An 18,547-nucleotide genomic window follows, 5' to 3' on the forward strand; every position below is an offset into this window, starting at 1 on the left:
AAACAGTCTCTGGTTCAATTCCTGGTGGGGCACATGCCTGGTTTGCAGGCCAGACCCCAGCTGGGACATGTGAAAGAGGCTACTGATTGATGTTCTCTCCCTTTCATTCTCCCTCTACACCCCTTTCTCTAAAAATAAAAAAATATACAATATTTTTTAAACGGAGTTAAATTCTTTCTAAAGCAAAATGGCATCATTAAGTACTTTAATTTTTTAAAGTAAATAAAATCTTTCTTTTAATTTTTTTGAAGATTTTATTTATTTTTAGAGAGGGAAGGGAGAAAGATAGAGAGAGAGAGAAAGAGAAACATCAATGTGCGGTTGCTGGGGTTTATGGCCTGCAACCCAGGCATGTACCCTGGCTGGGAATCGAACCTGGGACACTTTGGTTCCCAGCCCACGCTCATAAAGTAAATAATATCTTAATTTCAAAAAAATATTAACAACTATGACAGAAGGCAATTGATTAAAATTTAGAGAAAAAGAGACAATAAAATGGAAACAAATAATTACGATAATGAACTTATTAGGTACAAATTTAGAAATAACTATGTAGAATAAGTTCAGGAAAACTGGTTTAAAAATGAGAATTAACCAAAGAATTTTACCAAATATTTAAAATTTATGAAAAATAATTAAATAGAAATTCTAAAGTTGAAATTATGTAACTGAAATTTTAAAATGATGATTTTAAGTTATATTAGAGAAGATTATTGATTGGAAAGATAAAGAAATAGATCATATGAAAGATATACTTTGTAATGAGACGATTGTGATAACAGAGAGATTCTTAAAATGTGTGCAATTGGAGTAGCTAATAGAGAGATAGATAAAAGGGCAGAGGATTTTCAGAAGACATCAGACAATAATTTTCCAAAGTTAATGGGAAACATCAAATACAAAGATGAAGGTGCTTGACAAGACTCAAAATCTTGTCATATAAGACATACAAAGAAAATCAAAGAGGGTGAAAATTTTGAAACAGTCATAAGAAAAAAATAAAAAAACATAATACTTTCAAAAGAACAATAACAAAGTTGGAAGCTGATTTTTCCACAGAGGTAATATTAAACAGGAAAAATAATACAACAAACTAAATGACATATTTAGAGGGCTGATACAGAGAAAAAAATATCAAGAATTCAATACCCAGCTATAGCATATCTCCAAAATGTATAGAGAATAAGCATAATTTCAGACAAACAAAAACCGAGCAAGGTCCTCATTATCTGATTTTCACAAACAAAATGTTTAAAGATTGCTTTGTGCATAAGGAAAATGATGTAATATGCTGATACAGAAAAGCAAGAAAAATTAAGAAGAGCACATAAAATAATACCTGCTTAAATGTAAAAAAAATATCAGCTACAAAATCAAGAGTAAGAGACAGTGAGCCTACATTATGTGCAAATCTAGAGAAAATATCATCAAGAGACATTTAGTTATGAAAAAGTCATTGTAATGTAAAGATTCAGAGTTCTTTGTGTGTATCACCTAACAACACACAATAGCATTTGCTTCAAAATACATCAAGCAAAATTTGAGAACAAAGATGAAACCTAGACACATCTGAAATTATATTTAGAGATTTAAAATTTCCTCCCTGAGGAACTGATGGTGAAAAGGTCAGAAATCTGGTACGATATGAAACACTACAACAATGCTGTCCATCAATTTGACCACATTGATGTCTGTGGAATGCTTCTCTTCCAAAGTGCAGAATGCACAGTTGTCTTCAGATGCACACAAACTGTTTACCCAGACACCCCAAGTTTTAGACCATAAAACACAGATATCAGATAATATGCTTTTTAAAACCTTGTGGATTTAAAAAGAAATCGCGAGGAAAATTATAAATATTTGAACAAAATAAAAATTAAAAAACCCACAAAACTGTATATTGACACATGTCAGATGCAGCCAAATAATAAATAAATATAGAGATTTGGATATATAAATATAGGGATTAGTTAAAAAATCAATATTCTGAAAACTCTAAAGCTCAAAAGACTAAGAAAAGGAGAAATAAAAATCCATACTCAGTAAATAAAAGGAATAAGAAAAATAGGGGCAGAAACCAATTATATATAAAATGGACAAATTATAAAGAAAATAATTGGTATTAATATATTCAACAACTTAGAGGAATTCTATGTTTTTGCAGTTCACACTGACAAAACTGCCACAAAAGTAAATAGAACAATTAAATAAGTTTATATCTATTAAAGATATTTAATTCATAATTAACAATCTTACCTGAAGTGAAACTCCAGAGGTAGAGTAAAGTTACTGAACTCTTAAAAAAAGTAGAGATAATCTTAATAAAATGAAAAATCCTTTTGAAAACAGAGAATGTGGGAACACTTTAACTCATTTTATGAAAAAAAATGGGTTCACCTCACTTATACTTAAAACTAATGAAGAAATAACTCATTTATGGAAAAGAAAATAAAACTTAAAAAGAAATGAAAATTACAGAACAATAGCCATCATGAACATAGATGTAACAGTGTTTAATAAAATTTCAGCAAATCAATTCCAAATTGGAAGCCTGTAAAAGTGCATCAACATCAATGTAAATCTCCACACAATATAAAGGAATAAAAATAATCATCTCAGAAGAGTAGGAAACCTATGTGACAAAATTCAACAACCATTTACAAAAAGATGTAAGAGCAAACTAGGAATATACAGGACTCCCTTCAGCCTGATGAAGAACATCTATGAAAACATCTTTAGCAACATAATACTTAATGGTGAAAAATTGAGTATTTCTTCTTAAAACTGAAGAAACCATGGCTGGTCTCACCACTTTTATTCAACATTTTTCCTGGTCAATTTAATAATATAAGAAAAAGAACAATAACTGCCACTTTGAAGACTTGCAAGAAAAATAATATTTTCTTTATTTTAGGATGATACTGTTATGTAATCAGAAAATATTCAGAAAAAAACAGAAATAATAAAACTTTTAAAACATCCCAGGATACAAGCTTATATTAAAATTCATTGTGTTTATTGCATATTAGCAAAAAATTTTGGAAAATAAAAGTTTTAAAAGCATCAAAATATAAAATATTTAAGTTTAGATTTATTAGAATATGTGCAAAATCTGAAAAACTGTGAAATACTGTTGTGAGAATTTAAAAAATCTTAAATAAATAGAAAAATCATATTCAAGGATGAAAAGATAATATCGTTATTATGGCAAGTATCCTAAATTGATTTCCATAGAATCAAAGCAATTCTAATCAAATGCCAATAGGCTTCCTCATATAATTTAACAAACTGCTGGTCAAAATTACATGAAGGTTAACAAAATTATTAAAAAGAATAGAGAATTTACACTACCTTTAAGATATATAGTATAGTTACAGTAATCAAGATAACAAGCAATTAGAATAAGGACAAAATTACAAATTCATGGAATACAAACTGCACAGAAATATTACATATATATGTATACACACACACACATCATGTGATGGGTCAAGAGTAGGTTTAGAGTTGTTCATACAAAATAATATGATACAATAATTAACCAATAATAATGTAAGAATAAACTGTGTTTCAAGTACTCACAACTCTAAACCTACCTTTGCCCTACCCTGTACATATGCCAGGTAAAATATTTGCAAAATAATGGAAATAGAACAATTGAATATTTGTATTAAAAAATCTTAGAATACTACTTCTCACTACATTCAAATTTAAACTTGGTATTGGTCATAAACATATATGAACAAGACAAAAAATAAAACTTCTAGAAGAAAATATAGAAAGTCTCTTTTAAAAGTTGGTTTGACAAAGACCTCTTACTCAAAGAAAAATCTGTAACAAAAATCTAAGTCTCCATCAAGGCAAATGAAAGAGAAGCAGGAAAATCTTATGCACACATTCCCGTTTACATACATATACATGTTTGTGTATCTCTGTTTGTGCATATACGCTCAATTTATAAGCTTTTAAAAACTCATGTTTTTCCCTGATTCATTAACTTCAGAGAAGATCTATATGTGCAGTGTTAGTGTGGCTTGTATTGATCATTGTGCTGTATTATTGCTGGAGATGAACTTAATACCAGAACCCATTCTTTATCAGTCTTGACCCAAGTACATCACTATACATAATTGGTGTTAATCAAAAACTTTTCTTTTGAAATAAAGTAGAACTTTTTTTGCTTTATTTTCTCATTTAACTTAAGGATAATAACACAAATAAAGTAACAGTGGAAAAACATACAAATATCAAAGAGCTTACTTTCAAAATATATAAATATTCCCTAGCTATCAGCATTAAAATAACACAATAAAAATGAACTAAATATTTAAACAGACAGTTCACCAGAAAAAGATATAGATACTGTTAATTAATAAAAATATTCTCAATGCCATACTTAACGGAAATTTTTACCATAAATTCATTACCATTTTAGGGTTCACTAAAATTTTCTCTATTTGATGAGTATATTCGCAATGGCTGGAGTATTTCTGAATATATTAATAGGTTTCTTTGTTCCCTGTAGATTACAGTATTATGTAAAATGATAGAGATGCAAATTCTACACTTCACACATTTTTAAATAAAAATTCCTCTTTGTAATAATAAAAAAAAACCCTCCAGGAATTCCAAAGTGCATTTTACAGTATAGGAAACAGAGTACTCAAAGAATTTATATGTACAACCCATAGACATGAACTAAAGGGAAGGAATGCTGGAGTGTTGGGGAGTCGGAGTAGAGGGGGGATAAAGAGGAAAATTGGGAAAACTGTAATAGCATAATCAATAAAAAAATACTTTAAAAATGCATTCTAGAACATTAAGGGGGTTACTTGACCATTACTGTATTTAATCTTGTTATCAGTGCCTCACAAGAAAGGAGGCTGAGAAATTGCTACTTGGTTTGAAACCATAAAGTAAAACAAAAAATAAGCCCATTTTTGGGGTCTAGTACCATTGAATAGTTATTAATGTAATGGCTAGTGATTCTGAAGATTTGATAATGAAGATGAAGATTCTATAGTATAAGAAAATATGCTTCTTCCTTCCCCAGTGATGCCAAGAAGTCAATAAAAAACTACTAAGATTTTGTTTGCCAAAGATCTCTGTCTTATCTCTAGTACCCAAGGATGCCAGGGAGACCAAAATTACAAACAATGGTGATCTCCATTGTAACTGTATTACAAGAAAAGAAATAGGGATTCCATAAAGAAAAACTGATGCTGAAAGATCAGTGAATCTGATACACTTACCCAATGACTTACTTTTGGACACCTGCTTGAAAGCAGTCAATTGCAGTGTGTGCTAAGCAAAAGTATAAATTGATATACATCATGAAATTTTACTAATGCTCAAACATAGTCTAATCACTAAGGTTAAAATTTCAAATTTGAAGAATCTGTTGCTAGTGAATATTACTTAAACTAGAATTTCATGTTCCATTTGTTTTTTTAATAAAAAGTATGGTTCATTTATTTTCAAGATTCTTTTCTTTTTGTAGTTTATTCTATTCATATATTCTTTAAAAATATTTTAAAATTACAATTCACTTGCAATATTGTATTAGTTTCAAGGGGTACAACCTATTGATTAGACATTTATTTTTTAAAAAAAAAATTATAAATATATTCTTTTTTTAAGATTTTATTTATCTATTTTTAGAGAGGGAAGGGAGGGACAAAGAGAGAGAGAGAGAGAAACATCAATGTGCGGTTGCTGGGGGCTATGGCCTGCAACCCAGGCATGTGCCCTGACTGGGAATAGAACCTGCGATGCTTTGGTTCTCAGCCCGCACTCAACCCACTGAGCTATGCCAGCCAGGGCATGATTAGACATTTATATAACTTGTGAAGTGATCACCCCAATAAATCTAGTGCCCATCTGAAACAAAACATAGTTATTACAATATTATTGACTATATTTTCTCTGCCATACTTTATATTCTCTTGACTAATCTATATCTACCAGTTTGTACTTCTTAATCCCTTCATCTTTTTCACCCATCTCTCCTACTGTACTCCCATCTGGTAATCTTCGAAATGTTCTCTGTTTCTATGAGTCTGTTTCTGGTAGGCTTGTTTATTTATTTTCTTTTTTAGATTCCACATATGAATGAAAACATATGGTATTTGTCTTTCTCTGTCTGACACTTCACTCAGTACAATATCCTATCAGGGGTGTCCAACTTTTGGTATCTCTGGTTCACACTGGAAGAAGAATTGTCTTGGGTCACACATTAAATACATTGCAATGGGTAATTACACACAAAAGAAATTCATAATGTTTTAAGTAAATTTGTGATTTTGTGTTGAGCCACATCCATAGGCATCCTGGGATGCCTGAGGCCTGTGGGCCGCAGGTTGGACACTCCTGCATCCATGTTATTACAGATGGCAAGATTTCATTCTTTTGTGTGTGTGTGTGTGACTCACATTTCATAGTATACATGTATCACTTCTTCATCCACTAATCTAGAGATGATTACTTAGGTTGCTTCCATATTTTGACTATTATAAGTAAGACTGCAACGAACATATGGATATATGCATCTTTTTTATTTAGTGTTTTGGTTTTCTTTGATAAATATTCAGAAGTGAAATTGCTGCTTTGTCCTTTGTTGTTGCTCATTATTGCCTTTGTTTTAATACTTGCATTTTATCTTATGCAAGTATTGCTACCTCAGCTTCTTTTTTTCTTTCCATTTTCATTCTCATGAAATATATTTTTCAATCTTTATACAGGGATATGTTTTTATTGATTTTAGAGAGAAAGGAAGGAAGAGGGAGAGACAGACAGACAGAAACAGAGAGAGAAACATTGATTGGAAAGAAAAACATCAGTTGGTTACCTCCAATACCTGCCCCAGTTGGGGCTCAAACCCACAACCTAGGTATGTGACCTGACTGGGAATCAACCTTACACATTTTGGTGTGTGGAACGATGTTTCAACCAACTGAACCACCCTGCCAGGGCATGAAATATCTTTTCTCATCCCTTTACTTTCATCCTGTGTGTGTCTTTTGATCTGAAGTATGTCTCTTATAGACATGTGTAATGGTCTTATTTTGTTATCCATTCAGCCACTGTATGTTTTTGATTGGAGCATTTAATCCATTTGCATTTAAAGTCACTGTTGATAGATATGTGCTTATTGCCACTTATTATTCATATTTTCATCTTTATTTTCCTTCTCATTGTTCTTAATGAAGACTCTTTAACATTTCCTGTAACACTGTTTTGGTGGTGATGAACTCCTTTAGCTTTTTCTTGTCTGGGAAGCTCTGTATCTGTTCTTCAATTTCTAAATGATAGCCTTTCTGGAGAGAGTGATCTTGGTTGTAGGTCCTTGCTTTTCATCACTTTGAATATTTCATGCCAATCCCTTCTGGCTTGCAAGGTTTCTGTTGAGAACTCAGCTGACAGTCTTATGGTAGCTTTTTTGAAGGTAACTGCTTTTCTCTTACTGCTTTTAAGTTTCTCTCTGTCGTTAACTTTTGAAATTATGACTTTGATGTAACTTAATGTAGGCCTCTTTAGATTCATTTTGAGTGTGATTTTCTGCACTTTCTGGACTTGAATATTTATTCCTTCAACAGGCTAGGGAAGTTTTCTGTCATTTTTTTCAAATAGTTTTCCACTTCCTGTTTTCTCTCTTTTCCTTCCAGCACCTCCATGATGTGAATGTTGGTACACTTGAAGATGTCCCAGAATCTCTGTAAACTATTCTTTTTTTTATTCTTTTTGTTTTGGCTATTGTTCTGATTGAGTATCTTCTGTTTTCTTATTTTCCATATCGCTGATTTGAAGCTTTGCTTCATCTACTCTACTCTTGATTTCTTGTAATATATTCTTCATTTCTGAGATGTTTGTTTTTATATTATCTATTTCCATTTTAAAATTTCCATCTCTTTGTTGAAATTCTCACTAGGTTCATCTACTCTTCCCCTAATTACATTAAGCATCCTTATAACTAATGTTTTGAAGTCTGCATCCAGTAGATCAGTTGTCTCTATTTTGCTTAATTTTTTTTCTGAAGTTTTATTCTGTTCTTTCATTTGGGACATGTTTCTTTGTTTCCTTATTTTGGTTGCCTCCCTGTGTTTGTTTCCATGTATCAGGTAGAGCTGCTACATCTCCCAGGCTTAGAGTGGCCTTATGTTGTAGGTGTCTTATAGGGCCATTGCATAACCTCTGCAGTCGCCCAAGCTAGGTGTTTCTTGGTATGGTCTGTGAGCACCCTCCTATTGTAGTTAAGCCTTGTTCCTTTTGGCACATCAATGCGAGGCAATTACCTCTAGGTTGATAGATTGCTATGACTTGCCAAGACCACAGTGAACAATCTGCTGTGCAGGGCCCACACTCTGGAGCAGGACTCACATCATCAGGGCTCTGGTGTCCAGTGAGTCCATCCCTTGAGTGTATTGTTTGTGGAAGGTGTTTGAGTAGTGTTGCCCCATGGTCTGAAACTGCCCACTGGTTTTGCTGACTCTGGAGCTTCCCTAGAGTTGCAGGACAAAGTCTGTTGCCGCTTGGGCCCTCTCCAGGGCCACACAGCAGGAGCTACAAATGGCTAAAGATGGCTGCTATTTGTCTGAGCTTTAAGGGCCTGGGGGAGGGCAAGCTGAAGACCAAGGATGGCTACTGCTGGTGCCAGGCCAGGGGCCACTTAGTGAGAGGTATGGGGCACACCAAGACCATTGCTGCTTATTTGGGGTTTGTGAAACTGTGATAAATTTTAGGAAAGTCTAGAGCATGAGCCTAAATAGGTTGTTTGTATGGAAAAGCCACTGGAAACCAATCCAATAGGCCCAAATGTTGGGTGTGGTGGTGCCTCAGGGAATCACCAGGGTGGGGAGAACAGTGGTAGCCAGGTTGCAGATATGGATCCTGTCTGCTAGCTCTTGGAGGGAGAGTTCAGCAAAGTAATAATGGCCTCACACAGCACTTTGGGACAAAGCTTCCCCTTCAGTTCTTGTCTCAAAGCCAGATAATTCAGTTCTTCTCTTCATGCCCCTGCTACCTTTGAGCTGGTGCCCCAGCTTGAACATCAGAACAGGTGAGTTCAAATAAGTCCCTGTGTGGGCCCTTTAAGAAGAATTGCCTGGGACTCCAGTGGCCTTTTTCTCATTCAACCACGATTCCTGCTGGTTTTATAGCCAGAAATTATAGAGGCTTCTTTTTCTGGCACTGGAATCCTGGGCTGCAGTGCCCGGTGTAGGGCTGAGACCCTTGTTTCTCAGGGTGGACCTCTGTAGCCAAGGTATACCTCCCGGTTTTTAACAGCAGCATGTGAGTGTAAGACTCTCCTGTTCTTTGTCTCCATCTCTTACAAGTTTCCACATGGCTTCTGTTTTATAACCTTAGCTTTCAGACTTCTGTTACTTAGATTTCAGGCAGTTTTCAGGCTGTTCTCTATGACTGCTGTTCTGTAGTTTGGTTGGAATTCTGATGTAGTTGTGGGAGGACATGCGTACTGTGTTTACCTACTCTGTAGTCTTCACCACACCCTCCCATGGTCTATTTCTCAAAGATAGTGTTTTTTTTTTACATGAGATTATCTAAAACAAGAATATAAAACAAAAATATCAAAAGTTCCAGAATGAAATTAGCACACTCCAACATTTTAAGGTTTAAGACTGGTGAGTATATTTGGAAGCTTTGAACATCAATAATATTTTATTAAAATCATATAATTATGAAGGAAAATATATTTGAATACTACTTTTGATTTCAAAATCAAGAATGAGAAAGAGCAAAAATCCACATAGGTATTGTCATAAGGCTTACATTTTTACACAGTGGGATTAGAATACAGAAGACAAAAAAAAAATTCCCCAAACCTTTGAGTATTAGGAAGCTATACTTCTTTGCCAAGTATTTTTAAACAGGGTATCACTGAATGACACTTATAGTATTTTCTTTTCTAAACTAGATGACATTGGTGATAAGAAACAACAAGTTGAAGTAGGGGCATCTCAATCTGTTATATATACTCATCTTTATTTATTATAAAGTATCAAATACTTTTTTACTTCAAGAGTGAAGAGGAGAAGAGGGAAAAGTAGAAAATTTGAAGTTGTGCTTTATCAGAAAAAGACTTCCTTTTTTGTAACTGATGTTTCTATGGTCAAATTAATTTTTTACACAAAACCTAATTACCTTGTGTGGTGATGGCTTTCAGGAAAGGACTAACAGCACTCTGTGTGATGCTCACTGACGATTATATCTGTTACCTACTCTTCTCAAAGTCAGCATCGCCAGGCAGCCAGGCGAGGCTTCACCTGTAAAAGCCTTTGATTGGTCTTTTTTATTTCCATTGTTTCATATTTGAAAAAGTAAGTTATCTACACAAAAAGCCACTTAAAGTTCATGCTGAATAACCCAATATGAACAGCACATTTTTTCTCATACATTTTTTTAACAAGGGCAATTCTCATTATTATCCGCTCCCGTGTTCAAAAGGTTTTAATTGTACTATAGCCATATTGACATTTGAAAACTAAATGCTCCGGAATGAGTAAGTGGACATTTATTTCTAACATATTACAAACAACTTATCTCTTTTTTCCCCTTCAATTAAACCACTTTTGGTATTTTAACTTGAAAAGCCTGTAAATGGTTGCCCAATATTTAAAAAATAACATGTGTTTTTTATAAAAGTTCTTTTTACATGTATTGTTTTGAACCAGGAAACAGATTCAGAACTTAGTAACTATGACATATGAGAGTCTGTACTGTTATAGTTAATACAATTGCTGTGGTATGTGAAGGGGTGACTGACTGTCTGTAGAGCTATAGGAACACTGGGTTTTGCTCTACATGATGTATTGGTTTACCTTTTCTCTCAATGCTTCTGAAAGGAATTATATCTCCATGCATGTAGTGTAAAGTCACTGCAAGTTTGCTATAGCTAGTTATTCTACAGTTATTTACTGCTAATTTAAAACACAGAAGAAAGAGGATAAAATTGTAGTAGAATATTTCCCAGGCCTAAATGTTTCTTTAAAATATTTCTAAGGAAATAACTGGCTTATTTTTACTGAAGTGAAGACATAATTTAATTTTTTCTTACAAACTCTCATTGTGATTGATGGAAAGAGTCCAACAGACAAATGCAAAGGAGATAATATCAATATACGCAAAGCACACAAGATGAAGGGTATGCAGGCAACTTTAGAAAGCAGGAGACCCGGCAGTACTCTTTTCACTGTTTCAATCCCAACAGAGATGTCGGTAATGATACTGCCCTTCTAGGGTGAGGACGATGTGTGGGCATCATACTTCCCATTTTTAATTTTCTCAGAGGATAGAGGGATATTACTCTTGGGGTTATTCTCAACCCTTTCATGAAGGACACAGTCTTTTTAGTTATCTGGCCATGTTTTGTGTAGTGCAATCAGGAACAGAGCATGAATCAGTTATACCAGGTAACAGAGCATTTCCTTGAGACTATTCACACCTGTATGTTTTATTGTTTATCAGGTAACAAGCCAGTAACTGCAAAGTGCCAAACACAGTGAATAATTTATCACACGACATTTCCAGAAGTCCCCAAGCTCTGACTAGCCTGGGTTACTTCTTAGTGTCAGGACCTTCATGCCCAGTTTCAGAGAACTCATTGACTCTTAGATATTTGACTATCCCTTCAAAACAAAATCTCAAAGAAGAGAGAAATAAAATTACTAGCATTTTTAAAAAAATTATTTAAACAAATAAAATTTGAAATGGTTTGTTTTAACAAAGGTATAGATTTTTTAAAAAATTTAAAAAAGTCACCCCTCTTTTCAAAGTACAGACCCAAAACAGCTGAAGAAAGCCAATATACCACATTTTATTATATCTAAGACACTGTTGAGTGTTGGGACATGTCATCATTTTAATACTACCAAGAAACAAAGAACAATGGTAATAATTAAATTATGGTTTGCCATCTTGATGTCAGAAATGTTAACCAAAAAAAAAGAGTTTTTGAATTGAAGAAAAAATATTCTTAAGAAATAACTATAAAAGTGAAACTTCTTTCCCTGCAGCCCATTATAATACAATACTAATAATAAAAATAACGATTTTCTTTGTGCCCTTAATATGAAATTTGCCAACCAAATCAGTAACAGTTAGTTTTCTTAGCATGTAAAATACAACATTTAGAAAGGTTTAGGTGAATAACTATTTTGAGACAATGTTTTATAGACTCCTATAGCCCAAGAGTTGGAGGTTTTACTATTTTATGTTTTCCTACCATTTACAACACTTATTTCTGGAACCATAGAAGAATCGAAATTTTATATCTTCTGGTTAGCTTTCAGGTTATGAATCAATTGAGAAATATAGCAAAAGATAAATGAAAATCAAAATATCATCTTTATTAAAAAAACTTACTGTAGAAAGTGGCTTGTATAAAAGTTGAATGGATTTCTCATATAGATCCCCGGAGTCAGATAGACATATTCCACCAACGGTGATGGACCGACAGGGAAGCGGCTGGGGCCGGACACGCAGAGAGGGCTCGCTTCAGCCAGCCTTCCTCAGAGGAAAGAGAAAATTAAATGCCAAGCTATTCATGACTAGTTTCTTCTTCCAAACTTGCTAATCACATTAGTCTCTCCATTTTCTCAGGGAAGAGTTTGTGAAGGGATGAAAAGGACCAAGAGTGTCACACTGATGGATGCATCTCTACTTAGAGGGAAACAGAGGCAGAGGAAGAATGCTGACTCCAACCCAACAATTAAACTAGAGTTTGTCTGTGCCTAATCTGAGTAATAGGAATGTAGAGGGCTATTTACCTTTCCTAGTTAAAAGTTCCCAAAAGACCTTCAATAATTAGAGTGACTCAGTTTATGGACCAAAAAAAGCCTTCCATGCCTGATTAGATAGACTATATGGAGCCCACATTGACATTGTGACAAGGCTATGATGGTGCAACCTCGATCACCTGAAGACTATAGAATCTTAGAGGGTGAGAGGAAAGAATGCGTTTACTTTTACTTTGGCCGTGGTAGGTGATAGGGGGAGTAGAGGTGTTGATGGCTGGTAGAACGTGCCTAGGAAGAGATGTTAGGCATCCACACACATAAAGTGGTAACTAATTTTTAATTTAGTTTTGGCTACAATGTCTTTAGAAAACTTTTGAGATTGCTGTTTTTTCTTTTTTCTTTTTTCCTGAAGAGACTTCTGGGAAGCACAGCTCTAAAAGCTTTAGTGAGTGTGCAGATATGAGTAATTTGCAATCTGAACATGAACCACTTTTTTTGCAGTTAGTAATTAGAACACAGAAAGCAATTGAAAATAATTTTAAGATAATACAGTACAATAGAAGTTACAGATGGAAGAAATATGCTGGTATTTTGGAAGACTAAAATAAAGTATTTTTCTTTAAATAGTGTATGATCATGGTAAAAACACAAGAAACATCAGGACAAAAAATACAAAGAACAGTAAAAATATCACAGAATATGTGACCTCAGAAATTTGCCTTATCAATATCTGACAAACATAATTTCTGATATTTCTTATAAATACATGCATAAGAGGTTGATAAGATTTCATGAGAAATATACTATACTATGCAAGTTATTTTATAAAAATTATTTTCATTAAAATTTAACAACTACCACTACTAAAGTATAAAGTAAGAAATTGCTTAATTTAAATTAAATGTTTATTTTTATTTTTTATCATCACTGAAGGACTTTTCTTTCATTGTCCTTTAGAGAGAGAGGGGAGGAGAGAGAGCAACATTGATGTGAGAAAGAAACATTGATTGGTTACCTCCCATATACGCCCTGACAGGGAATCGAACCTGCAACCCTTCAGTTACCAAATGATGCTCCAAACAACTGAGCCACAACACCTAGGGCTAAATGTTGATTAATACACACACATATACTCTCAAAAATATGGCACTTAACAAATATCTCTCTAAAATCAAGTAGTGAAAATAGTGTGAATACTAACATGTCCTGTAAGTGTGTATTTCAAATTAGACTGCAATTATTGACTACTTGCTTTAAAAACATGATAATCACAGCCATATGTCATCCTTTGTTATTTTACATTCTATTCTATTAAATATAATTCCAATCATTTTTTGCCATATTTTATAATTAAATTGCTTCAGTGGGTTATTTACAAGTCATTTAAAGAAAATGTCTCCATTCCTGAGTTATTTTATTTAGATAATTTCTTTGGTGGCTACTTGGTTATTTCCCATTTTACTTTACTCAAAACCTTTCTTCCCTCAACCATCCTTCCCCCAACCCCCCTTTTTAATTCTTTGCATTTATGAATATTGATTAAATTATTTCCTTTTCCTTTGTTTCAGAGCATAAGTGACTAATATTTTTTCACCTCTAAGCTTGGAGATATGAGGTCTGTCCAGAAAGTATCAAGCCATGTAATATGAAAAATGGAGACATTTATTGAAAAAGATACAAGAAACATTGTACATAGGACAATGACGCCTCAGTCCCCCTCAAAATTATGACCTTCTTAAGGAACTCTGGTTCATTAGTAGCACTTTGAATTAAGTCTCTAGCAAGTGCACCACAATGTTCTCTCTGCTCTGGTAGCAGAAGCCATGGAATGAATTTTCCCATGACATGTTTCATGCCAAGATCCAGTGTCAAAATCTTGGACACAATAGTACTTGGAATTTCCAGATCAGCTTCTAGTTCTTTTATTGTCAGTCACTGATCTTTGTTGATTGCAGCCCGTACATGTTCAACATTCTCAGGTGTTCTGCTTGTTGCAGGCCTTCCAGAACATGGATCACTTTCAACAGATTCTCTCCAATCTTTGAAGCATTTGTGCCACGCTTTTATTTGTGCTACACTCATTGCATTGTCCCTGAAAGTCTTCTGAATCACCCAAATAGTTTCCACAGTGGAATGCTCCAGCTTAATGCAAAATTTGTCGCAGATGTGTTGTTCTACTCTCTCAGTCATTTTGAATGCTACGGCCACTCAGCACACATGCTCACTCAATGGCACCTACCACAGCCCCCTGACTGACAAGTGAAGTCATCACTGCTCACACATGCACATGCCAGTCCGCTCTCCTTGGCTACCGGGTTACATTGTTATCACACAAACCATTCTCATTATACTAACAATGGCTGCAGTAGCTTTTGTTATTGATTGCTTCTATGAATCTAATGCCGTTTTGAGTTTCTGCACCATGTACCTGACATTTTTTAAAGCCTTAAAATTCTGTGGCTTGACCAAAATAGTCTTAATTTTCTTGTTATAATTTTTCTCAGGGAATAGTTTCTCCTTTTAATTAGAAAATAAAGTTTCATATAAGATGTGGGCTTTATACACAGAATTCACTTTAAGTTTGTTCAGTCAGGATCATTGATAACTCATTTTCTTGATCTCTGCTTTTCTGTTGCCCCTTGTACCTTGCATAACCATGGTGTCCCTTCATGCCTGTGATGTCCTCACCATGATCACTCTCTCCTTGATGCTCTTGTCAGTCACATTTGCTCAACTTTTGTGGCATTCAATGCTGCTTTCATCTCTGTAATACCTTCAATTCTAGCTTCTAGTTTTGTTTCACACTTAAGATTAATTGTATGTCCTTTCTTTGTTGTACAATTGCTTCCCTAAACCTCCACTTGTCTTATCTGAACTATGAGCTTATTTTGAAAGGTCATATTTTTTATAATTTTTTGAGACTAAAGCATAGTATTTGTTTAAATGCTCCCATTATAATTCCTCTTGTGCTTTCTGATAATTTATTAACTATTATCTCAAGAACTTTTGCCTAAGATTCTTTTCTCATTTCTTAGTACATATATATGTCCTATGGATGATTTACTTTAAAATAAGACAGTGAATTGATGAAGAATAGAATGGGAAATGAGAGAGCCTGTCCGTACCGGACAGTAGCAGTGATTTGGTTTATGGTCTTAGGGACTTTCTCGGCAGTGCTGTTTCCTTCGCTCTTTGCCCCATGGACATGGGTCCAATTCATTTTTGTGATGAAGGTACAAGTGTGACTCCCAGTGACCCTCCTTTGAGCTGAGCTGAAACCCTAGGTGTTGGACACTTTGGGGTTCCTTCGGTTTCAAGGTAAGATTATGGGAAGATAAAAAGTTCCGAGCACACGGTCTCTTCAGATTCTCTTTTCCTGTTGTGCTGTGGCAGTCTGCAGGATCTGCACGGAGATGAGATGCAAACCTGCGTTTGCTTGACTCATGCCACAACACCATTTCAGTCTCCTTTTTAGCATGGATTCCAAAATTCTTTAAAAGCAAATCACACAACAAACCTCAATTTACTAAGATATCTGGGGAATGGAATATTGTGGTAAATTATATTTCAGTTTGAGAGAGGAAAAGAGGAAACCATTTGATTTCAAAATGTATCATTAAAAACTCTTTTAAAATGTATTAGTCAACTTCCTTGACCTTCACAGTACATTATGCAAGAGGTAATTGATTCTTCTTTGGATGACTGAAGGTTGTTTAGGATCTCAGTGATTATATTGTAAGGGGAAACTATCAACATCATATACAGTGGATGTAGGTGACTGTGCCCAAACATTAGAACATATTTTATATTTTAAAATGTTGCAATAACATGCCATTAATTTGTAATATACTTTTTTCTGGTAATAAGCTGTTCTCTAAATAAATAGAAGGACAAAATATTCATGTATATACCCATAAGGAATACAAAATTTTATAGAGACACACATATTTCATACATGTATTATATATTATTAATAAATGCACATATTATATACTTATATAAAATATATAGCATATATACCTATAAAATATATATTACATATAAATTATATATTGATACATTTGCCATTATATAATTTCCTTTGTGTCTAAGTTACTACTTATCAATAATTTAACAAAATATATTCACTTTTTTCCTTTTGCTTTTAAAGTGACCAACCAAGGTATTGAGATAACAAAATGCTGAATCTATTAACACTGACTATGAGTCAAAACTCTTATAAATATTAGATAAATAGATATGATCAACCAACACAAAACAAGTGACATGTTCTATGACATGTATCATAACTCATACACACTATGAAATGTCTAACATATATTTGCACACGTTATTTGTTGACTTACTAGTGATAGCCATTTTAGCAGGTATGAGGTGATATCTCACAGTTGTTTTAATTTGCATCTCTCACAAACAGCAAGAGCAGGAGAAGATGTGAAGAAAATGGAACCTTACTGCCCTGTTGGTAAGTATACAGACTGCTTCAAACGCTGTGGAAAACAGTATGGAGTTTCCTCAAAAAATTAAAAATGGAACTGCCTTTTGATCCAGTGATTTCACTGCTGGGAATATACCCTAAGAATCCTGAAACACCAATCCAAAAGAATATATACACTCCTATGTTCATAGCAGTTCTATTTATAATAGCCAAAATTTGAAAGCAGCCTAAGTGCCCATTGGTAGGTGAGTAGATCAAAAAACTGGTATATCTATACAATGGAATACTATGCAGCAGTAAAAAAGAAGGAATTCTTACCTTTGGCAACAGCATAGATAGATCTGGAGAGTATTATAATGAGGAAAATAAGCCAGTTGGTGAAAGACAAATTCCATATGATCTTACTTATAAAGGTAATCTAATGAACAAAATAAAATAACAAGCAAAATAGAACCAGAGCCATAAGATCATGGAACAAGACTGGCAGCTATAAGTGGTGGGGGAAGTGGGGACTGGTTGAAAGAAGGGGAAGGTATTTGTCAAAGGACATATATGAATGACCCATGGACATGGACAACAGTGTGGGTATTGACCATGGGGGTGGGGTGTAGCTGGGTGGAGGGGGAGAAAGAGGGAAAAATTGAGAAAACTATAATAGAATAAACAATAAAATATTTAAATTAAAAATTATATATATGTTTACACAGAGAATGTCAATATTTGTTTTTGATGTAAGGACTATCGGTTAGGTTGTGAAATCTCACCCAGTTTTACTGCAATGTTGTACAGCTAGATATTAAGAAATTTGTGAAAAATTTACTCCATTTCTCATTTTTCCTTCACATGTTTGGCAACTTGTAAACACAACTTAAAAAGCACTCTGATAAAGTATAGTCTGCTTATATTTTGACAGTTTTTCAAATGACAGCTTTCACTACCTATTCCCTGATAAGTTTTTATTACCATATATACTTTAGGTTATTTGATAGCTCAGAGAAAAAAAGAACTAGTAAAAATATCTGAAAACTTCCTTGTGCTCTTATCTTTCAAAGGGGAAGCATGTGCTGAGTAGATGAATTAAAAGGAGATAGGGAAGCCCAGACTGCAGTTTAACAGAAGCCATTGATCTTTACAAATTAGACTGACAACAGAGATCCATTAAAGTCCACAGTATAATGAAAAAAATTCCTTTCCTTTGGCCTTTCTTTTATCTCCACTCTTCTTAATTCTGATTCGTCTCTTTCATATTCTCCTGTCCTTCAGAAAAGACGCTAAATCTGATGAGGTAATGGCCGCTACAAACCTCTTTCAATCTCATTTGAGAAATGACTCTAATTCCAAACATTAATTTTTGGTA

This window comes from Phyllostomus discolor, chromosome 11, assembly GCF_004126475.2.
Source record: "Phyllostomus discolor isolate MPI-MPIP mPhyDis1 chromosome 11, mPhyDis1.pri.v3, whole genome shotgun sequence".
NCBI lineage: Eukaryota > Metazoa > Chordata > Mammalia > Chiroptera > Phyllostomidae > Phyllostomus > Phyllostomus discolor.